Source organism: Acomys russatus, chromosome 15 (assembly GCF_903995435.1).
Source record: "Acomys russatus chromosome 15, mAcoRus1.1, whole genome shotgun sequence".
Classification (NCBI taxonomy): domain Eukaryota; kingdom Metazoa; phylum Chordata; class Mammalia; order Rodentia; family Muridae; genus Acomys; species Acomys russatus.
In genome coordinates this window covers 2031354-2056007 of record NC_067151.1, presented here as the reverse complement: position 1 = coordinate 2056007, position 24654 = coordinate 2031354, and the positions used below count along the sequence as shown (strand labels likewise).

The window sequence follows — 24654 nt, the reverse complement described above, 5'->3', positions numbered from 1 at the left end:
AGGATTCCCCAGAATCCAACCTGAACCACCACACATGCACACACATATTCACATGTGAACATATACATATATACACCATGCATGCACACACGCAAATATATATCGCATGCAAATATATACATACACACACATGAAACATTAAGTTAAAGCCAACAAAAATACATCCATAAATTTCACAAGCTGTAAGTACTGGCTTAAAATGGTTCTATATTAGCTTCATTTAATTTTGCTTCCTAGGATAGAATAAATGTCTTACCATTCCAATAAAGGGCTGAAATGGTGGGTGTGGAATAGGAAACACAAGATAAGCCTGAGATGCTAATGTATCTGAAAGAACGTGCTAAAAGAAAACCATAGCTAATGTGTTCTTAAAAATATAGACGCTGCCAGGCGTGGTGGCACACACCTTTAATCCCAGCACTTGGGAGGGAGAGGCAGGCGGATCGCTGAGTTCTAGGCTAGCCTGGTCTACAAAAGCAAGTCCAGGACAGCCACGACTGTTACACAGAGAAACACTGCCTCAAACAACCTTTAAAAAAAAAAAAAAAAATACAGAAGCCACCAGTGCCACATGCCTTTAATCCCAGTACTTGGGGGAAGAGGGAGGAACATCTCTGTAATGTCTATTAGTACATGCCAGGACAGCCAAGGCTATATAGTGAAAATTTGACTCAAAAAGCAACCAAACCAAACCAAACCAAACAAACAAAAAACAAAAGCAGAAGCCATAGAACAGGCTTCTAAACCAGTTGTGGTGGTGCATGCCTGTAATCCCAGCACTCCAGGAGGCAGAGGCAGGTAAATCTCTGTGGATTTGAGGCCAGCCTGGTCTACAAATTAAGTGTAGGACAGCCAAGGTTACACCGAGATACCCTGTCTAGAAAATCAAACAAACAAACAACAGGCTTCTAGCAAAAGTATTAAATTATTACCCAAAGGACAAAAGAAATCTACACAGGAGTTCACAGGCATGACTGGGTGTGTAACATATTAAAACCTACATAAATAACAAGAAGCAACCTCTTATAAAGGAAGAAAATCTAACTACTGTGTGAAAGAATGGGGCCAAACCACAATATCCACTGGCCAGAAAAGACCCGTTATGATGCTGAAGCTGCTAAAAAAAAAAAATGCTACAGAAGAGCCCATCTGTATCTCTCTCCTCACATTTATATTCTCTCTTGAGCTGGAAGCTGACTGGAGGCTTTACACGAACAGAACACTAGATCTCCATGAGCTGAGCTCCCACTGTGGAACACACAGAGCAATCACTTCACAGTAACAATCCCTGGACTGGGACCAGAATCAAATGATCAACTTTAGCAGCGTCTTAACATACCCAGATGACCTCCCACCTTCAGTGAGACAAATACAACAGCACATTTGAGACTGCCTCAAGTGCACTCAGCTTCAGTCTTATCAAACAACTGTCAGGACAGCAAAAACCAACAAAGAATGAGAAATCCCAAGACATGAGAAGTCTAAGGAGACAGAAAACACAGCATGGGATCCTGGAACATCAGCCAGGTAACAGTGGGCAACACCAGAAATACAAGTAATAGCTGGGGAAGGGGGATTAAAGGTACAAAACAAAGTCACCCTACCTCTGCAACTGTTCTTACTCCAGAACTAAAACTCTCACAAAAATAAAATAAACTCACAATAGTAAACTTACAAAAACAAGTGTGCATAACTACAATCAAATATAGAAGATAATTTGGGGAAACAATTAAAATGTTTAGCAAAGGGCTACAGCTGTAGATCTGAGGCAGGGCACCTGCCTCATATACAAGGACCCTGCGTTCACACCTAGCACCTCAAAGGGGGGGGGGGGCTTTTAAAGTATTGGTATGGTAGCAAGCCTGTAATCCCAGCACTTGGGAGGTGAAAGCATGATGTTCTTCCTCACCTACATACCAAATTCAAGGCCATTCTGAGCTACATGAAATCCTAACTCAAAGCAGGGGGAGGGAGGAAGGGAGGGAGAAACAAAGGGAGAAAGGGAGGGATTAGCACACTGCCCCAAGTCTGCCTAGCAACCTCAGATGTCATTACCTGCCTGCCACTAGGTGGGTCAGCTGCCCAAGGCATAAAAAGGCAAACCCACCTCATCTTCCTCTTACCTCTCTCTCTTTCCTGCTCTTCTCTTTCCTCTCTTGCTCCTCACTTCCTCTGTCTCTGTCTTTTTCAAGGAAGGGGGGGGGGGCAGGTGCCTTCCCCCTCCCTTCCCTGCTCTCCCAAGCTTCTATAATAAACTGTTGCCTGTCATCTTATTTTCCATATTTAATAAGAAGGAAGGAGGGAGGGAAGGAAGGAAAGAAAGAGGGAAAGGAAAAAACAAAAACAAAAAAACAAAAAAGCTTGTAAAGTGACTAACCTGGAAGCCAGTAACAATCACACCCATTAGAATCAGTTCCAATGAGTGGAATCAATGGGTTCTCGCTGTTCTACACTTTCTCAGTCCTGCTTGACTTTCCTACTTAGGCTTTGACCAGGAGCCAATGGGATGACAGTCTTTCCCTGATCCCCAGAAAACGAGGCACAGTGCAAGCCAGAAAGAATTCCCCACTGCTTGTATTTGTTTACAATTTCTTTTTGGAGACAGAGTTTTTCTATGTAGCCTTGGATGTCCTAGACTCACTTTGTAGACCAGGCTGGCCTCAAATTCACAGTGATCTGCCTGCCTCTGCCTCCTGAGTGCTGGGATTAAAGGCATGCACTACCACACTCAGCTTGTTCACAATTTCACATATGTACTCAATGGACTTTGACTACTCTAACCCCCCTCCCCTTCCTTCCTTGACCCCACCTGTCAATTCCTTGTCCATCCTAGCTTGTCCCTATAGGAGCCTTTCCCACATTCTTGTCTTTTTTATTTTGTGATCCACTGACTATCAATTAGTTAGAGGAGCCATCTCCTCAAACTTTCAATACTTAAAAGATTATTTATACACACCTACAAATAAAGTGATTTTGCTTTTAAAAATTACAAGTGCAATGCCAGGTGGTGGTGGCACTCGGGAGGCAGAGGCAGGTGGATCCCTGTGAGTTCTAGGCCAGCCTGGTCTACAATGCGAGTCTAGGACAGCCAAGGCTACACAGAGAAACCCTGTCTTGAAAAAAAAAATTACAAGTGCAAAAATAATTTTCTCAAAGTAATAATAATTTAATACAATGTTTCTAAAATGTGTACACAGGGCAAGGTGAAACCTTAATGCTTAAACACTGTTTTGATTTTCAAAAGTGTTCTGCCAATCATGCATTAGAGGGGGAAAAAATCATTCTCAGTCCTGAGTTTGGTTGGTTGCTACTTCTTTTACTCATCTCTACAAGCTTAAGAGGATGTGACTAAATCTCTACACTCATGAAATGAACTAACACAGCTTCTCCTCAGCTAGCTATGAGTTTTTCTTTGGAGTAAACTTTTAACTGAGGTGTCAGAGAAATATATCGGTACCTCATATCTTCCATGTAATCTGACCAACATGTTTAAGTCACATATGTAATTAAAAGGCTGAGAGTAATGAGCTGGCGAGGACAAGCCACATAATCTAGGGGAGTAAAAAGGAAGCAAATGAAATTCAAAAGAGGCACCCAGGTACAGTGGCTCACCTTGCAAATCTCCAGCAGTGAGGTAAAGGTGGCAAAAATATCACCCCAAGTTTGAGGTTAGCCTCAAGCTACAGAGGAAGGCATAGGCCACCATGGGATACAGAGTAAACACCTCCACCCAACCCCAGAACTCAAAAATTAAAACAAAAGAACAGCTGGGCAGTGCACAACTTTAACCCCAGTACTCTGGAGATGGAACAGAAACAGACAGATCTCTGTGAGTTCAAGGCCAGTCTGGTCTACAGGGTTCCAGGATAGCTAGGACTACACAAAGAATCCTTGTCTCAAGGGGGTAAAAAAGAGAATGAGGAGGAGAAGGAGGACGAAGGAAGGAAGGAAGGAAGGAAGGAAGGAAGGAAGGAAGGAAGGAAGGAAAGAAGGAGGGAGAATCAGGAGGAAGGAGGAAGAGGAAAAAAGAACTAAGGTTAACCAAGGCTTATTTTACACAACAGCTACTCATTTTACTTTGGTGATCTAAGTATTTTCTTACAATTTTGTGATACACAAAAATTATTTAAATATAGACTAAAGAAAGCTGGAGAAGTGGCTTGGCAATTAAGGGCATGTACTGTTCATATTGAAAAAAATCTGGCTTCCAAAACCCATGTCAGACAGCTTAACTACTTCAGAAGAGGCTCTGAGACCTCTGGCCTCCATGAGTGATTGCACTCACATACTCAAACCAACACACAGAAATATATACATACACAGTGTGAAATAAATAGAATACATCTTAATTAGATTTTCTGCCTCAGAAATTACAATGTCCAGTATTTACATAAAGAACTCACTGCCTCCCTCCCCTCAGTGCCTTCAGTCCCTTGGCATCCTACTATGGAACTCACTCTGAAGCAGTCCCCTTCAGCACCTCACCGCCTACACAGACTGAAGAGAACCCTTGGTTTTCATTTTAAAACAGGTTCATTTGAAAAAGCTGGGTGGCAGTGGTGAAGAGACAAATGCCACTTCTGAGTAAATGGCAATCTTAAGTGACATACAGAGTGGACTAACAGCCCAGCTTTCTAACTATATACATGGCTACCTAATTTAATCCCCAAGCCTATCTCCTCTTCCAGCACCTGGAAGCAACAAGTTCTAACACAATTATAGGGCCCCTTCCCAAGCTACACTGAGCAGAGTCCTTCAGGGATTTTTCCAGGTAAAATACATAAGTCACCAACTTCAGGTACTGACATTATACTTCCAAATAGGTAAAGGGCTGTCGTGGTCAAGACATTCCTGGTACTCAGGTCTGGTTCTGGCTGTACAGGCAGGCCAGCTGGCCTGATGCTCTTCACACAGGGGAGTAATTCAGTATGAGGGCTGTATTCATATGCCAATGAGCCTTTTAAAAGGTTGCTTTGGGCTTCCATAGGACAACCCACCTGAGTTATAACTTATTGCCAACTTTAGGAAGCAGATTAAAGTTAAACACTTCCACATCAAAAGTAAATGTAGCTAAAAGCACTGCAAAGTTTTCTCAACTCACTTCACTATAACTGTGGTATTTAGCCTACCTCCTATTACAGAATGAAGAAATATCCAGATTGAAAGAAATCAAAGGTCATTTGGTTTAAAAATTACTAGTATCTTAACACAAATATTTTAGTATCTATACATCAACTGTCCCTTTATATATTTTTTTTCTCAGAATGATTCAACAACTAAGAACTAGCTACAAACATAATGTAAATACCAGTATAATCTAATCTCCTCCAGCCCACCTTAAATTTCAGTGTCTTAAAGACTTATTACTGTATCCTATGTTAACAGTAAGTCCATTTTAGGCTATCAGCTGGCCAAGAAAAAATTAACAGGCATCAAAATACTAACTAAATGCCTGCAGGTCCTGTTCTAGGTACTAGTAGGCATGACAAGGAAAACTGGCACTCATGAAGTTTAAATACCCAGAAGGAGGTGGGTGTCAATGAAGAAAGAATTTTTTCATGGTAAAATGGTAATAGCAATGAAGGGTCACATGGGGTGGACATTACTTCAATGTACAGTCCAATCTCAGAGCAGAGCTTGAGACAAAGAACCAAGCAGCTAAGGCAGAAGCAAGCACATCCCTGGGTATGGAGCTGCCAGGCTTGATCAGGCAGAGCCAGAGGGAAAGTCATTATGAAATAAGTAAAATGCAGTCAGGTGAAGAAGTACTCACAAACTAAGTAAAAACTGCCCTCACTTTGGGTTTTATTTATTACGGTTGGTTTTGTTTTGGATTCATGTGGCCCATCTTGGCTAGCCTTGCATTCCTGACCTTCCTTGCTTGCACCTCCAATGTATCAGGACTACAGGTGTGGACTACCATACTCAGCCTTTTTTGGGTTTTAGTTGACTTTTGGGGACCAAATTTCGCTATGCAGCCCTGGCTATCAAGACTCACTATGTAGACCAGGCTAGCTACTGGTTGCAATACTCCTACTTACTCTGCTTTGTTGAGATACAGATTGTCACCCTTTTAAATAAAAAATGAAGGTGTCTGTCACCAGCAAGCAGCTCCACAGTGAGGCATAAACACGCACCCTGCTGCACATTCTAAAAGCAACACAAACAGGTAAAACATTGCATTGTATGTGCAGTCAAATGCTGAAGACAACAGGATTTGAAACAGAAAAAAAACAGGACATTCAAAACACATAAAACTTTAAAAGAAAACATTACCAAAATTAACAATCCAAATTAAAATGCTAATAAAAATTTTAGTGGCTAATTTCTCATGAGAAAAATATTCAATTTCAGGTAGAAAAACAAAAACCTAAAAGAATCAAAGAATATTTGAGGCTGCTGAACAAGGGCCTGCAGCCCTTTGCGTAATCCCAGCACCAGGGAGACAGAGTCTGGAGGCCAGCAGGAACTAAACTGTGGGGCTTCCTCCCAAAAAAAAAAAGGAAAATACAAAAAAAAAAAAAAAACAAACAAACAAACACTGAAAAGATGGGCCGCCAACCCCTGAGTAAGATCAGGAACTCAGTAACCTTCAGAGCTGCTATGGTTCATAAGCTCTGCTGTTGCTGTTCAGGCAAACAAGAGCAAGGGGTGGGGGACTGAGCAATTGTGGGGGGGGGGGGGGAGACACGACACAGAAGCCAGAACAACTGCCTTGATATAGCCACAGAAGTTCCCTGTTTTCCACACCCTGGACTGTTCTTTTGAACTTGTACTCAGTTTTCCACTATATTTAAACCCATGACAAATATGTGGTAAATTGCAAATAAAGGAAAAGAATTGGTAAGTCAGTTTCTAAGCTTTTCTTTACCTTGAACTCATGCAGCAGTTTTCTCCCCACTATCCACACTGACAACTAAACCCTCAGACAGCTTCAAACCACAGCCATTAAGTTATACTATATACACATTTGTGATGTCATATATGCATGTGGGCACAAGAGTGCCATAGTGCAATCATACGGGTCAGAGGACAACTCTGCAGAGTCATTTTTCTCATTCCTACATGTGGGTCCTATGAACTGAACTCAGGTTATGAGTCTTGGTGATAAGCACCCTTACCCACTAAGTCATCTCACTGTCTGATATGTTTGTTCAAAGATAAGATTAAAGAGTGGGGGGGTGGGGGTGGGCAGCCACTTTTCAACTTGTAGACACTATTTCTATGCCACTTTGTCGAGCAAAGGAACAACCTACCAGTGTTTCCACAAGACTGTTTACATTATCTGACAGAAACACAAGAATGGCAAAGGAGTGCTCCTTCGGCAGCACATATACTAAAAATTGGAACAATACGGAGAAGATTAGCATGGCCACTGCGCAAGGATGACACGCAAATTCGTGAAGCGTTCCATATTTAAAAAAAAAAAAAAAAGAATGGCAAAGGAGGCATGAAACAGGCAGCTAGTTCTGCACAGGAGCAACTCAAAAAGGAGAGAATTATCCTGTGTATCTGTCAATAAGAAAAAGTATGGCCTATAGGAAAGGGTAGAATAGAAGGTGGGACATCTGACAGACATAGAGGAATCTGGGATAGAGACAGGTGCAACAGATTGGCCAAGGAAGATGTGAGGACAGACAGCATAGTACCTGAGCAGAGGTAATCAGTCATGTGGCAGAATGCAGATTAGTGTAAATCAGAGCTAATCAGAGAGGAGCCTATCTTTATGGCCTAGGTATTTGTAAATATATTTTGAATCTCATGAGTCATAATTCCAGGAACTTAGGGTAGGGAGGAAAAACATGCACCCTACTATGGGAAAAAAAAAAAACTGACAAGCAATGAGCTTGAAAGCACATCCATAAACAGAGTCCAGCTACAAAGGATCAGGTTACCTACCTAAAGGGACAAAAAACTACAAAAGGAAAGAAATACAATTCTAACTGCAGCACCAAGCCAAAGCCAAGTGCCAGCACAGACACTCAATTGCAATATCCTTGCTGATTTAAAATTTACTGGTGAATTTTTTTAATTCTTTGAAAATATAAATTAAGTATTGAGGCAATCACTTAGTTCATTTGGAAACTGAAAGTCCTGTCGTCTCAAATACAGATCTAGTTCTCAAGAAATGATCAAGAAGCTCCCTTCTGACAGATTATTTGAAGACTCCAGATGCTGACAGCTCAGTTAACTACAACTTCTTACCACTCCCCTTTCCTCCACACATCTCCAGTATACAAAATTTTGGATTATCTAGACGTATACAGCAGTAACTAAGGATGTAGACAGGTCACCATCATAGGAGCTATTTCTGTTTATTCCAAATCTGACCCTCTCTTCTCCTCCAACTGTTCTGTTGCCGCTCATAATCATGAAATAAAGATGGAACACTGCCAACATTCAACAAGATACAGAAAGAAAGTAAAGCTCCTTCCATGTCACAGTAAATGACTGAAGAACCAGCAGAGACGGAATTATTTATGCAGTGCACATCCTCAAAGCAGCCACAGAGAAAGGGTGGGCCACCTAAGTGTATATGGTGGTCCAAGAGCTCATACAAGGCCAGAACCAAGGAGCAATGGTAGAGCAGCATCAGGCAAGGATTCATATGCAAGAGAGGACAATGGACCAGATTACAAAGAACAGGGGATTCAGGAACCAGTGCAGAAGGCCACATGATGACTTGATCAACTATAACTGGTAATCTCAGAACCAAGTCTTTATTTCTTTTACCCTGATTTTGGGACTACTCTTTTCTCTGTTCATATATCCAAGTTGTTCCCAAGCCAAAAGAAAAAATTCTAGAGATGGCCCAACCTGCAGAACAGGACACCCAAGCAGAGCCTGATGATCTACTTTGCACATCATGAAACGAAGGAACAAGAAACTTCTTTAGCTAGATCAACCTCAGACCTTCAAAGAGACATGGTTCTGCAGGAACCAAGAAACCCTCTCATCACTTGGAAAATGTCACTATTTCAATATGGCCAAGCCTGTGGTTTGTCTGTACTTCATCAGAGGCTCAACTGAAAAGTAGGTAAGACAACTGTCTTCAGGAAGGTCCTACCTAGTTAAGAGTAAACTACATGAAGGCTATTATCTGCAGATCCCTTTTCTAGAAATAAGTGACTACTCAGATCCCAAAATAGGCCTTTCAGAGAAAGCAAGGCATGGTGGCTCACCTATGATGCCAGCACTCAGGAGCCTGAGGTAAAAAGAGCAACAGCTCAGGACTTGCCTGGGCTACACATAAGAAAATCCAAGATAAACCAGGCGGTGGTGGCACACGCCTTTAATCCCAGCACTCGGGAGGCAGAGTCAGGTGGATCTCTGTGAGTTCGAGGCCAGCCTGGTCTACAAAGAGAGTTCAGGACAGCCAAAGCTACACAGAGAAACCTTGTCTCGGGAAAAAGAAAGAAAGAGAAAATCAAAGATAAATATGATCATTTATCTGTGTTCTACCATTCAAAATATCAACTTCCTTCCATACTGATTATAAACTCATAAACATAGAAAACTATATTTCTATATTACTTTAAATCCACACTTCCCAAGTTCATTGACTTAACAATAAAATAATTTTTAAGTATTATAATCAATGTATAGCTTTAAAAAGAATGGTCACAGGACATTTACAAATGAAGCTCGTATGACTGGGAAGCTTTCTCCTTGCTTGCTTACTTCCACAGTATGACAAGTTGCTATATGGGCTGCTGGAGAAAAAAAATCAACAGTCTTACCCAGTTGTGAACGTCATAAGCTCTAATAATAACTAGCCTGGTTAAGATGTATGCATAGGTCCAACAGTACTGTATTATGTTAAGGGGTTAGCCAACGGCTTTGCTTTCTTTTCTTTTCTTTTCTTTTAATTGTCTCAAGGCCAGTTCCACAGGAAGAAACTTCTGTCTGGCACTCTAAGTTTGGCCAAGAACCCATGGCTTCAGAGTTCTAAAGCCCAGGAGTGATATCACTACTATTAAATTACTAAGTGGACATAATTTCAAACCTCCTCTAGATAACACACATCTGTGCCTACATATTAGTGCAGCACAGCATTCATTCCTCGTCAGACAAGCTTCTTTGAGCAGCGGATGGTAGTTACTACACAACTCGTCAAAATACAGAGAGGATGTGTTGAGTACTCAGCCATACATCTGTTCTCAAGGTTCTGGGAACATCAAGACAGAGTAGGTAAGGAAGGACAGTAAGAACCAGAGGCTCAGGAGAACAAGGTAAAACAGTGTCTACTAAACATGAGAGAGAGAGAGAGAGAGAGAGAGCGCGCAAGCGCATATGAAGTTGGGAAGTGCATAAGAGCTAAATGGAAATGTTAGGTTGGGAAATCAGGAAGGAGCAATACAATCAAAATATAATGTAAAAATACTTTGATGAAATAGAATAAACTTCAAAGGGGTTTTTTAAAAGGTATTTTCCAAACCAGGCATGGTGGCGCACGTCTTTAATCCCAGCACTTGGGAGGCAAAGGCAGGTGGATTGATCACTGTGAGTTCAAGGCCAGCCTGGTTTACAAAGAAAGTCCAGGACAGCCAAGGCTACACAGAAAAGCCCTGTCTTGAAAAACCAAAAAATAAAAAATAAATAAAATTGTATTTTCCTTGGGGTGGGAAGGGGAGATTTTTAAAGACAGGGTAGGGTCTTCACACTTTAAAAAAACAAAAATGACCTCAGGAATAAGGCCAGACTGGCTTGAGCAGTAATCTACAGGGATCCTCCTGTTTACACCTCCACACTGGGATTTAGGCATGTGCAGCCATACACAGCTTTGTATGTAAGTGCTAGAGACCCACATTCCAGCCACTCATGCTTGCATGGCAAACGTTTTCTTTACTGAACCATCTCCCCAATCAGTTTAAACAGTATTCAGATAGACACCTATCATTCCTGCACTTGATGAGGATGAGGCAGGGGGATGAGGAGTTGGAGGCCAGCCTGGGCGACAAGTCGCAACCCCTCCATAGTTACACACGACCAATAGAGAGAACATTTCTTTATTTTAATAAATAAAGTGAAAATAAAAATGAAAAAGTGTTTTTAAATGAAACCAATTCCTGGCATGATGAGCAGACCTGGGAAGACTGCCTTGAATTAAAAACCTATCCTGACTACAGAGTAAAAGACCCTGTGTCAGGCAAACTATCTTTAAAGAGACAAACAAGGGCTGGCAAGATAGCTCAGTAGGTAACGTTACTTGTCTGGGACCTAAATTCCATCCCTGAAAATCATGTAAAAGGAAGGAACCAACTCCAAAAAGCTGTCCTCTGACTTCAAAATGCATTCAGCAGATGCCACCCCCCCCCCATTCACACAGACAGGTATTTTTTATTAAAGAAACAGGAAAAGTACAGAAAATGACTGCAGCCCCTGGTAACAACCCCCACAAGCTTACTTATTTCATTTACCTCTGCACACACAGACCATGTTGTTTCATTCGGGCTTCAATGATTATCCATCACATTATAGTTTTCATGGCATTCGCATGTACACAGGAAATGGCTGACCCAGGTCAAGTGAAAGCAGTGCAACTTATGTATCTACTGAGGCAGCAACCCTCCTCTTAAAACATCAGGGTTACCAAACGCAATATAAACAACACATCTGGGACGAGCATGGTTTCACATACATATAATCTCAGAAATTGGGAAAGAGTATCAAGTGTTCAAGGTTAATCTCCACTATATAACAAAGTACATGACAAGCTGAGCTACATGAAACCTGTCTCAAAATTTAAAATATAAATAAATAAATAAATAACCCTACATATTTTAAACACAGCAAAAGTACACTGCCCAATCTTCTTGGCTACACATCTGTAGCTTCAGCTACTTCCCATACAAAGGACAGCAGACTGGAAAGATGGTTTGCTGAGGACCAGAGTTTGACTCTCAGCACCCATATCACATGGCTCACCAGCTCATGTAACTATAGTTCCAAAGTATGCAACACCCTTCCCTGGCTTCAAAGGATACTGTACTCATATGTACAAACCTATACTCAGTACACAAACACATAATTTTTGTTTTTTAATTTGTAAAGGGCATAAGGCAGCAGCTGGCATTAACTGAGGAACTCCTCTTTGCCAGGCAATCAAGGAACAAAGAACTACTCTTTTTTCTTGGGGGGGGGGGGGGTCCAGACAGGGTTTCTCTGTGTAGACTTGGCTGTCATGGACTCGCTTTGTAGACCTGGCTGGCCTTAAACTCAGAGATCTTCCTGCCTCTGCCAGCCAAGTACTAGGATTACAGGTGTGTGGCACCATGCTGGGCTTTCAGAGAACTATCCTTTATTTCCACTTCCAGATGTGGAAACCAACTATAATAGTCACATGATCCCACAAAACCATCCACAGATGAATAGGAGTGCCAGGAATCCAGCCAGCACTACCTGGAGCCAGTTCCTCAGCACAGTAGTAGGCTAGAATGAAATCTGCTCTCTGTTCCAAAAGACCCCTATCCAGCCACCAGTTAGCGCAGAGAGGGTGCTGCCTTGGAAAGGCTGACACCTCATCAGTGCAGCATGAACAGAGCGTTCAAGCTGCTCCAGCGAAAGCTGAAATTGAAGGACACAAATACCTGAAGACAAGCCAATGTCTAAATTGCCAGCGGGTAAGTACAACTAACACAACTATAAGTGATAGCAACTGCAACCAAAAGCAGAGTAAAAATCTAACATTCTCATGGAGTTGAAATAATTCCCATGTCATAGATCCATGCAGAATCCACACAGTAACAAATACTAGAAAGATTACCATAATACTAAAGGCAGTGGCCAGTCTAGGAGAACAGGCTTTCACCTGATTGCCAAAACGTTGACAAAGTAGTGCCTTTGTATTTGTTTTAGTTTTTTGTTTTTGTTTTTTTGAGTTTTTTGAGACAGAGTTTCTGTGTGTGTGTGGCCTTGGCTGTACATCTGGCTGGCCTCGAATTCACAGAGTCCGCTTGCCTCTGCCTCCCAAGTGCTGGGATTGAAGGAGAAGCCACTACAGCTGGCTAAAGTAGTGCCTTTTGAAATAAAATTACTTTGCTGAGAGGTTGTGGTGTATGCCTTTAAGCCCAGAACTAGGGAGGCAGAGTTCGAGGCCAGCCTTCTCTACAGATTGAGTTCCAGGACAGCCAGTGCTACACAGAGAAACCCTGTGGGGTGGGGGGTGGGGGTAGGGGGAGAAAGAACAAAGATTCCTTAAGTCTTTCTGAACAACTAGAACTTTTTATTTCTACTTACCAACTTTAATAAAGACCCAGCTACAATAAATACCAACATGTGGTGTGGTAGCACAGGCCTTGTAGCCCAACATCTAGGAGACAAAAGCAGAGTTCAAGGCCAGTCTGGTTGGCCAAACAATTTCCAGGCTGACCAGAGCAGTATACAGTAAGAACCTGTCTCAAAAAATAAAAACAACAGTAAGAACCTGTCTCAAAAAATAAAAACAACAAAGCCCAACAACAAAAACACTCCAACACTTTTTATCATGTAACAACTCCAACTCTGTCAGTGCATCTGAGGAATAACTATGAAGTGTTACCAGAAATAAATCTATCTAGTTCTTTCTAAACTAGGGGGAAAGATGGGAGAAAATAATAGTTCTGTCTCCTTCAAGGTACAACCCAGGATAGACTTGAACTGGCAATCCCCTGCCTCAGCCTCCTGAATTCAAGAATTATAGACATGAGCTACCTACCATGCCTGGCTCTTCTTCCATCTTCTAATCATCCAAATTAAAAGACTAAAACTCCTGTAGCAGATCTCTCTGAGTCTGAGGCCAGTCTGACCTACAGAGCCTCAGGACAGCTAGAGGTATACAGAGAAATGCGGTCTCAAAAAATAAAATAAAATAAAGCCAGGCGTGGTACCAAACACCTTTAATCCCAGGACTTGGGAGACAGAGGCAGGTGGATACCTGTGAGTTCAAGGCCAGTCTGGTCTACAAAACACCAGGACTACACAGAGAAACCCTGTCTCCAGGAAAATAAATAAATAAAAAGTAAAAATAAAAATAAAATAATTTTAAAATCCTTTTTTTTTTCCTTTTTACATTTATTTATTTATTTGCTTATTTTTGAGACAAGGTCTCATATGCTTTATAGACCATGCTAGACTTGAACTTAAAAGGTCACCAGCCTCTGCCTCCCACCCAGGAATTAAAGGCCACTACAGGGCTGGAGAGATGGCTCAGAGGTTAAGAGCACACTTGCTGCTCTTCCAAAGGTCCTGACTTCAGTTCCCAGCAACCACATGGTGGCTCACAACCATCTATAATGAGATCTGGTGCCCTCTTCTAGTGTACACACAGGCAAAACACTGTGTATATATGATAAGTAAATACATCTTTAATAAATAAATAAATAAATAAAGGCCACTACAATCAGCCTAAAAGATTAAAATGTGCTTAACTGCACACGCCTTTAATCCCAGCACTTGGGAGGCAGAGGCAGGTGGATCTCTGTAGGTTCGAGGCCAGCCTGGTCTACAAAGCGAGTCTAGGACAGCCAGGGCTACACAGAGAAACCCCTTCTCAAAACAAAAAGAAAACAAAAAGCAAAACAAAACCAAAAAAAGAATGTTAACTGAAGGCTAGCAAGATGGCTCATCAGGTATACTAGCAAACCTGAAGATGTGAATTTGACCCCTAGGACCCACATGAAAGTAGAGCTGATTCCCCTAAGTGGCCCTCTGACCTCCACACAATGTGCACCACTGCATGTGCCCCACCTCAACAACTAAAATAAATATATATTTAGGTAACGCATAATTTTACAAACATCTTAACTGAACCGGAAATGCAGATACATGCCTACAATCCCAGCATTTGGGGTATAGCAGAATCCAACAGTTCAAGACCATCCTGAGGCATATAACCAGACGAGCTTGGCTAATATGAGACTTTGTCTCTAAAACACAATAAGTAACAGACCTGGAGCTAGCAAAATGGTCAGACTGATCCCTAGAGCCCACATGGTGGAAGGACAAAATTCTGTGCTGCAATTTGCCCCCTAAGCTCCACACATGTGTTCACCACAAAATAAGTGTAATGTTTAATATTTTTAATTGACAGACTTGACATTTCAACACCGAAGCGATATACTGAGTATCCTAGCTCAATTATAAGTTTAATGAGTGAGAAAACTTTCTATTTCAGTTTATTACCTTGATATAAATTTACAGAAGCTAAATTATTTCCTCCCATGTTTTTTGGGGGGAGGTGGGGTTATCATCCGTTGGGCTTAACCTCCAGCACTGCAAAGGTAAATAAAAGGGAGGGCATGATACCACGGGCACACAGGCACCTCCACCAAGCCTGAGACCTGTATACAACACCCAGACGTACCATCATGCAAGGAGAGGACTCCCAAAAGTCACCTTCCACAGGACAGGAATGCAGAACCTGTGTAGTGCACACCCCATTAATGTAAAAAATACTAACAGCTCTAATTAAAAATCAAAATAAATCTGTTGACTTAGCACTGGATCCATGTTAAAATGCTGCCCTGATTCAAGCAAGCATACATTAGTAATATAACCACAAACCTGTAACCCTCTGAAAGAGCTACTCTACCTTCCAGGGCACAGAGAAAAAACACTAACACCTCAGCAAAATAACAAAGAACCCAAGTGCTAGCCTGGCGAGCATAGAGCCTGGGTTCCACGCCCAGCACAGCACACGCAGCATCTACTGCCCTCCTGTAACTGTGGCACTTAGGAGGTGGCGGCCAGCTCAGAAGTTCAACACCATCCTCAGCTAGACATGCAGGAAGCCATCCGGGACTACATTGAATTTTGCCTCAAAAAGAGACAGAAAATTGAACAGATTAACATCTAATTCCTAAAAAGTAAAGTTTACTGTACTAATGAAAATGTTGGACTACGTCTTTACTTAAAATATAGAAAAATAGCCAGTCATGGTGTGCCTCATCCTACAATCCCAGCATTTGAGAGACAGAAGCAGGTGAATATGTGGGAAGAAGGGCAAGTTTGAACACACAGGGTAGAGTTTCAAGTAATTACTGAGCCAAACCAGAGACATATCTGTATCCTATATAGTTGGGAGGCTAAGGCTAGAAGGTTAGGAGAGCAAAGTCAAACAGAGCAAGTCTTTAAGCCACAGGAAGAAAATACTCTATTAAAATGCTAGAATGATCATCTCTGACTTCATGCTAAGATCTCTCCTAGTTTTTTAATTCTACCTCAAGAAAACCTAGGGAGTAGGAGGCCACACACAAGTGGCAGACTCCACAGTTGCACCGTCTGGTGCCCACTGCACACCCATCCTCCTCCTCGTTCCTTACATCCATCTTTACAGCTCCTTACTTCATCAGAAGGCTCCAGGCTCTAGGGCACTGCTGGTGTTCATTCTGAGCTATGGTTTCAAAGCAGCACTCAACTCATTTTGTTCAACTCAAAATCATGCTGGAAAGCACACATTTTTAAACTCTAAATTAAACATTTTGAAAGGACATAACATCAAATTAGTTGCCTTTAGAGTCAATTACCCTGGTGGGTTAGAATGAATACAGCACCATTGTGCCACATAAACCTTCAGAGAGGAGATGGCTAAGACAACTTCTGGTAAATTACACCCACTTACACTGAATAGACAGACCTATGTTAAATGCTAGTATGTTAAAAAATTATGGCTCAAATCAAGCCCCACTCCTCATCAGAATGTTATAACCAAAGAAAGCTAGGTACACTGCTAAGGAAAGCCTGAGTTAAAAAGCCAAGAGAACAATACTAAAGTTCTAGTGGGGTGTGGTAGTGGCACTCAGGAAGCAGAGGCAGGATTGCTGCCAAGTTCCTGACCAGATGAGGCTGCTCTGGTACATACTAAAACCCTCTCCAAAAATAAATAAATAAAAGGAATAAAGATGCATGGTGGCACACTCCTTTAATCCCAGCACTTGGGAGGCAGAGGCAGGCAGATCACTGAGAGTTCGAGGCCAGCCTGGTCTACAAAGCAAGCCCTGGACAGCCAAGGCTACACAGAGAGACCCTGTCTTGAAAAACCAAAAAAAAAAAAAAAAAAAGGGCAACAGACAGAATGCACACCTCAAACAGCAACACTGCTGAAGTGGAGGAAGGACCAAGACCTGCTTCAGCTACACTCATGTCAAAAGGAGCCTGGGCTACATGAGATCTTGTCTTAACACACACAAGTTTCAAATTTTTAAACATCATACTTGGCATAAACATAGGTTGAACATCCCCTAATTAGAAAGCGCACTATCTGAAATACTCCAAAAATCCAAAAACTTCTAATCATCAACCAGACCCAAACACAAACTCCACCCCAATCTCAGGTGACAAGACACTGGCAAAAGCATTTTATGCTATGATGCAACGTGCCCATGAAACAAAAATGACCTTCCAGTTCAGACTTAGATCCCATGCCCAAGATCGCATAACGCTCATGTTAAAATCTAAAAGGAAAAGTCAAAACACTTCTGAATCCCAGACATTTTAGATGAGAAACAGTGTGTGCAACCAGACAAAGCAGAGTAGGTGACAAGTGAAATCACATTCTCTTTTAACACTGCAGCTACTAGTCCAGTGAAAAGAACAAACCGAGCCAGGCAGTGGTGGCACATGCAATCACTTAGGAGGCAGAAGCAAGAGGATCTTCTGTCAAGCAGATCTCTGAGTTCCAGGCCAGCCTGGTCTACAGAGTAAGTTCCAGGGCAGCCAGACCTAGACAGAAAACCCCTGTCTCAGAAAAAAAGGACAAACCTACTGACTTTCATTGAACACCAAGTTTTTCTCTCTTTTCCACTCCAGCAGGATTAAAATTGAGATAATAGAGCAGGTCCTACGTATCTGCAAGAGTCCTGCATCTGGGAGGGCTAAGTCAGAATGAAGATTCTAACACATCATGGAAGAAGGAGGGCTAGCACTGCTTATTTTAACACAGGCCTTTTTTTTTTTTTTTTAAACATAAAAATAGTATTTGAGCTCTTGATACAATAACCAACAACTTTAATAAATTCTCCAAGGAACACAGGTCTCCCCATCAGGCAGCAGGGCACCTCACAATGGTACACCACGGCCTATATCCACAAACTGAGAGAGAGGAAAGGGACTGCTACCTGCATTAAATGCAATGGAATCAGAAGAAATGGCATGGCTGCAAGAGACTTCTCAAGATGCAGGGCTGAAACTAGGGAAAGAAAGAAAGAAAGAAAGAAAGAAAGAAAGAAAGAAAGAAAGAAAGAAAGAAAGAAAGAAAGAAAGAAAGACAGACAAGGGGAAGGAAGGGCACAGGTAAAATAAAAGCAGTAACAGCAGCTACAGGATCTGAGAGGCAAGCAAGAGTCCAGCTGCAAAAGGGGCATGGATTTGGTAGAAAAGAGTCCTTGATCCAGCAGGTAAGATAACAAATCTGTTCAAAAACAAGAACATTATCTCAAGGGCCAAACCTAAGTAAGACTCTCCCACATTCTTGGACTTTCTGTGCATTCAAGGCCAGAAGACACTGGTGTCAAAGCCACACACACAGCGTGTCCAAGCCACCACTCTTGCTGCTCACTTCCTGAGCCTATATTCCTCAGTTAAATTTAGGGTACCAGCTGCTCAAATTGTCACAAGGACTTGTCAAAGCACCAGTGTAGTCCTGACACACAACACTAGTGGCTCTGAGCTGAGAGTGGGTGAGGGGGGAAATGAGACTAAGACCTGAGCAAGGATTCCTAAAGGAAGCTCTCTGGACAGCTGAAGACATGGAGTGCAGACTCACAATGGTCAGGGTAGAGAGCAAAAAAAAATCCACCTGTAAGGCAGACCACAACTCAGCTTAAGAATTCTTTGCTATTTAAAAACTTGAAAAATGTTTTCAGTGGTACAGTACACACAGATTTGAAGCCTTAGAACAAATGGCAGAAGAGACAGTAAGCAAGCTATGGAAACACCCCCACTCCACTGCCCTGTAACCACACCACTCAATGAAATGTACAGGTGCAGAAGTGTTGACAATGCAGTCTAATTCTTCATGGACCAGGCTCAATCACAACTTTGAGAATAAATAAATTATGCTAAGTTTATTTCGAGAATGTTGCCCAGGAACTAAGAAAACAGACCTGCCAAGGCTTTTGTGTCATTATCCCCTACTAAAAAGAGTAACAAGATGTAAAATATAATACAAAGAGACCACCTCAACCTCACAACCTCACAACCCAATGCACAGCTTGACACTAGGCAAGTCAAACACTGTTCGGACACTACACATCCACCAACTAATTCCATTGTCTCAGCTCTGTGATACGAGGGGGAAACTTGAGTGCTACCCTCAAGGTCACTCGCCTGTAAGGGATAGACTGAGTAGTGACCCAAAAGAACCCTTGCTCACACACTACAACACAACATGCAGGACCCCTTCATTCAGTGTTCAGAACTTGCACTTGTGAAGACAGTTGGCCGCACTTTGCTTTGCTTTCCACTCTTTCTTAGCTGGTATTTGGAGGCTACCTTTAACATTAGGAAAAACAGCAACTACCAGGACACCACAGCTCAGCAGCCAGTTGAGGGCTTAAGCACAAAGGCAGGACTCGTAGACCTACCCATGCCATCACCTGAGAGGTACCTCAGAGCACATCCTGATTAGGAACACAAGGTCTGACAGAAAACCAGAAAACCAAACCTGGGAAAGCAGCAGGGAATGTGTCACAAGCACTCACCTAGAAAAAGCATAGAAGAAGAGTCAGAAAGAAGGCCACCTTCTGAGGTCCTGCCCATCTCATCACAGAGAATGCTAACACTACAGACTCACCACAAGGGAACAGTCTAAATGACAGGCAGCACCTTACACCTCCTAGAGGTGGCTCAGGCAGAGTCCTGTTCCTCTGGCTCTTGGCTAAAAGGGCAATTAATTGTACTCTTCTTACTGCATATGATGTCAAAAGCACTACTCTGCACATGTCAGTGGGCAGGCAAAGTGAATGATCACTGGCCACACAGCTCCAGGGGAAGGTATGAGGACAAAATGTAAATGTCTTCCCACCTCAGGGATGCACAGTGTAAATGTTACTTCTGAAAATGAGTCAAATTCACATGTACTGGAAAAAAGAGTCCTAACCAGTGCGGATGTGTCTGCCATCTCTCTCCCTTGAGTTCCAATGCATTTGATTGCATATAACTAACAACCGTAACAGTAACAAATTGTTTCAACTAACTCGATTTAAATGTGCTCAGTGAATGTCGATAGTAACTATCCAAAGAGAGATTGTGTGGGGAGATCCATTTGTCCACAACCATGGCCCTCTTCATCACTGTGAGTGCACTAACACATGGATGTACTCAACAGGTTAAAGCTTCCCAAGTCCATTTGTCACCTCCCTCTTCATCAGAAAGCCCACATTTATAAACAGTAGCCACCCTTTCCTGCTCACTGCCTTGAAAGCTTCCCAGCTCACAGTTCTCTGGCAGATAGATATTATGCTAATCAGTCTTGCAAACACCTTAATTAGATGGAGACTACATGTATCAAAAGAGGTTCTTGGGCTTATATAAAAAGTTAAAGTGTTTAACAGTTCTTCAACAAAAGTCAATACAAAATACAATCTCAAGGCTGGGCAGCAGCTCAGTGGCAGAGCCTAGCTTGAGGGAGGCTCTAGGCCCAATGCCCAATATTGTCACCCTCAAAAAAAAAAAAAAACCACCCTGCTCCCTTTACTAGCAGTCTCCTCTGTTAACATGTACAGATTAGAAGTGTGCTTCAGAGGGAGGGTGAAGGTGCAAGAATTCTGAAGTCATTACCAAGTTAATTAAGTTGCTTAACTTTTTGCACATTTGCTTCCCCCACAGGTTATCTCCTGTCCTAAATTCTGGATATCTCACTCTACTCAAACAACAGGGAAGTGGGAAAGTAATTTGAGTGTTTAATGTTTGTGATCGCAGACTTCATGTCTTGCAGGACAGCAAAACTAAGAAAGAAATAGTCCAAAGCAGCAGAAAACCCTCTATTATAAGTGTACACAGGACCTGCCTAACTCCTTTCAGGCACGGATTGAGTCCTGCCACCCCTCCCCCACAGGTAAATGCCAACTGCTTCTAGAACTCTGGACGGTAATTTGGGAAGTTTGCATTAACTCCCACGATTCAATCCAACTGATTCGGTGTTTCTGTGCAGATAAAGATGCCCTACTTCCCCAGACAGTAAACTTATTAAAGTGGTGAGAACATACAGTCCTAGGAAGTCAGGATTAGTCAAGTACTCCAATTAAGCATGGGTCTTATTTAACAAAAATAAACATGAATCGCACAGGGAAACCCAAACACACTCACTATCTTCAATGGGCCATGGAGATACTGCAAATCATTTTAGCTAATCAGTTTGATGGGGCTTTTGTATTATTATCCCAAGTGATTTGGGGAAGAGGTCACTTTAACACTGGTGGAGGAGCCTTCAATCTCAAAATTCAAACTAAAAATAACACACCATTTCACCCACATTTTATTAACATGTTTAGATCAGCCTAAGGTTCTTATATGGGGAAAAAGAAAACCAACTGTAAACTTCCCTAATTAACTGTAAATGGCATAGGTAGGGAACCCCTTCACCTTGGGGCCTGTTAAGTCCAAGATTTTAGGAAAACTCCATACTCTGGGGAAATGTAATGTTTCCCTATGTCCCAAACACTTCTGTGTGATCACCAAATTATTTTCAGTGTTTGGTAACCTAACAAAGAGAGCGTTTCTTAAAAGCTACCCAACCCAAATGTTACAGAACAGACCATTTTCACAACCTAAATTTAATCCAAATTGAGAACTTCCAAAATTACAGAACACTCTAAACACATGCAAGGCTCCCCTTCGAGCTGCCTTTCAACATGGAATTATACTTAAATGAAACTCTGCCTCTGTTCCAAAAAAAAAAAAAAAAAAAAAAAAAGACATCGGTTGCAAAGAGGAAGTCACCCAGCAAACATTCACAACGTGGCCTCTATACTGTCATAAGATAATGTGACTTGTGTGCCACCCCAAAACTTACCAGGAAGCTGGCAATAAGTTTGCCAACTGTATACACTTCTGACCCAACTTTACCGAGACTGTGACCAGAGCCTCCTTATGGAGAGGCCATAGGCACAAGGTGCCCACACGCGCATCTCGAGCGCGAGAGCAAGGCCGGGCCGCGCCCCTCCCCCGCCCGCGCCCCAACAGCCGCCTGCGGTCCCCACCGCTGCCCGGGGTCTGCGCGCGGCGCGGCCCGGAGGGAAGCGCGACTGGGAGACTGCAGCCCGCGCGCCCGAGCGCGGATGGGTGCCCATCCCAAGCCCGGCCCGCGCCCCCACTACGTGAGCATAGAGCGGCTGCGGCCCCGCATCCAGCCTGCGCCCGCACTCCCACTCGCCAGGGTCGAGCGCCTCCCGCAGCCCGGCTACCCCGACCCGGGGGGGCAGCACGTGAGCGCAGCCGCCCCTCCCCCGCGCCCAGGCCAAGTTCGAGGCGCCCGCCGCCCCGGGCCCGCGCTCACCTGCTTGGCGACGCTGTCCCCTCCAGGACGCGCGGCGCTCCCCTACTGGCCGCCGTCGGCACCCCGAGGCGCCCTGGGGTGCGGGCGCTGACAGCCGGGCGGCGGGTCCGGCGGGGGAGGGGCGCGGGGGCAGGGCGCAGCACCGAGGCAGGAGGGGAGCTGTTACTAAGGGAGAGAGCCAAGCGCGCGAGCGGCCAACGGCTCCGGCACGGCACCGGGGAGCGCGGGGACCAGCCAGGCACAAATGAGCTCCGGGCCCGCGGCGGCGGCGGCCGCGCAGCAAAACAAACCCGAGCGGCCTGCGCCCGGCGCGCGGGGAGGGAGGAGGGAGCGAGGAGGGGGAGGGGGTGGAGAGGGGGAGGGGAGGAGGACCCGAGGAGGGGGGAGGGGAGGGGCGCGCCGGGTGGGGGAGGGGTGGAAGTGAGGCGGACCCGGGAGGGGGAGGGGAGCCTGGAGGAGGAAGAGAGGGAGAGATGCGCGGGGGAGGGGAACCTGGAGGAGGGGTGGGGGAAGGGAGCCTGGAGGGGGAAGGGAGCCTGGAGGAGGAGACGCGAGGGGGAAGGGAACCTGAGGCTGGAAGGGGGAAGGGAATCTCAAGGGGGAGGGGGACCTGGGAGGGGGTTGATATGGGGAGGAGCACCGGGGTGGGGGAGGGGCTGGACCGCAACGGAGGCAGCGCGGCGGAGGGGGCGGTGGCAGACTTGGCGCTCCACGCTCTTCTCTCCGCTTCCTCACTCGCTCTGCTCTTCCTCCACCCAACCTCCCTCGCTGGCTGCCGGCGCTGGGGGCTGGGCTCGCGGCGCATTCGTTCCAGAGCCCGCTGCCTGGGCTGTCTGGCCGCCTGGGTGGCACTTGGGTCCCCTCGCCCGGAGCAGTTCTGAGCACCTAGGCCGCTCAATCCCCGGAGGCGGCGGGCAGGTGCGGGACCTCGGCGAGGGCTCCGCATTGACTTCGCGTGCAAAGCGCCGCACACTCCGTTGAGCTTAAACACTCCAGCTCGGAAGTATACCTGGAAAGGTGCTTCATTTGCAGTGAGCGAGTTACAGGATGGGATCCCCAGCATCGCACCTTGGGGAGGCGCGCAAACAGCGAGAGCGGCTTGGTGCTAACGCAAAGCTGTAATTGAAGTTTATACGCCCAAATGTGCGACTTGTCTGCTGGGTCTATTGGGAAGGTTTGGTCGATCAGTTCTCATTGCGCGAAAATAAAGGCATAGACTGAATGAATGTTCACTAAGTATGCACCGCCGTGTGTTATCCACGGGACTTTATTCCCTCTACTTCCTTCATGTGGCACGTGAAGGCGCTTTCTGACGTACAATTTGGCTGCTCAATAATGCCAAAATGTGATTTCGGGAGCGCAGAGAGGTTGTGGGATTTTTGTTTTGTGTCTTAAGGAAGACATTTTAAAGCACTGCGGTGACCTTCTTGAGCCTTTCAGAGGAAACCTGGGGCTTAAGAGGAAGCCTTCCTTTTAACTCTTAACATATAACTTGAAACTTTTCAGTTAACGACCTTTAAAAATAGTATTCTGCAACCTTCTTAGGTGAGAGGTTCCGGTTTCAAATTGCCAAAACATTTGGAAACATATAGTCCTGTCAAGCACTGGTCTTCCTAAAGTGCCTCAAAAACAAATTTTCAAAGTATCATTTGAAATAACTTTCACCGCTATAGACTCCGTCTTGCCTAATAAACTCCGGGACTAAACTAGATTTTTTTTTTTCCAGTCAAGGCCAATGATTCTCACCTCCTTGGGGGTCGCAGTCAGGAAATAGAGTGGAAAGGCCACCAAAACGAAGTGTGAGGTTGGAAACGCCCTTCCTACCAAGAAGTTCAAAGCCTGAGCCTGAGTGTCCCTGGAGCTATTGTCACATGTGAAAGAGGGAATGTTAGATTAAACAATGTCACCTGATGGGAATTTAGATAACCGCGGGGTTCCAAAACACAGCTGGCTGTTTAGGGAAACAGCACCGAGGAAGCCAAAGCTGTGGCCTGGATCAGTCTCTTCAGCCACCTAGCGAATTTAGCAGCTTCCCTTTCGGCAGAGTTGTTTAAGAACTGTCCAGTGGTATATATGACTGCTCAACATAAGCGCCTCATTGCAACTTAGGTTCTTTGTCTGAACCACCTAGTCAGCCACTAAAGTATTTTAGGGTGGTGTTATGGATAAGCCAACAGAGA

At 44.0% G+C, this 24654-nt stretch overlaps 1 protein-coding gene and 1 non-coding gene across 4 annotated transcripts in view; one reads left to right on the top strand and one right to left on the bottom strand.

Annotated features, from left to right (window-relative positions):
• Nucleotides 1–22744, bottom strand: part of Tbl1xr1 (TBL1X/Y related 1) — a 146482-nt gene extending 123738 nt beyond the window's left edge. For 2 of the 3 annotated variants that reach the window (XM_051156967.1, XM_051156971.1), the window contains exon 1: nucleotides 22475–22744. The gene's annotated coding sequence lies outside the window, so the exon portion shown is untranslated. Of the gene's footprint in view, nucleotides 1–21991; nucleotides 22091–22474 lie in introns of those variants that run through there. The other variant, XM_051156969.1, reaches the window with a different exon arrangement.
• LOC127199727 (U6 spliceosomal RNA) lies at nucleotides 7314–7420 on the top strand. Its single transcript, XR_007831991.1, has one exon. It is a non-coding gene; the product is annotated as a U6 spliceosomal RNA (small nuclear RNA).
• Nucleotides 22745–24654: the final 1910 nt, after the last annotated feature.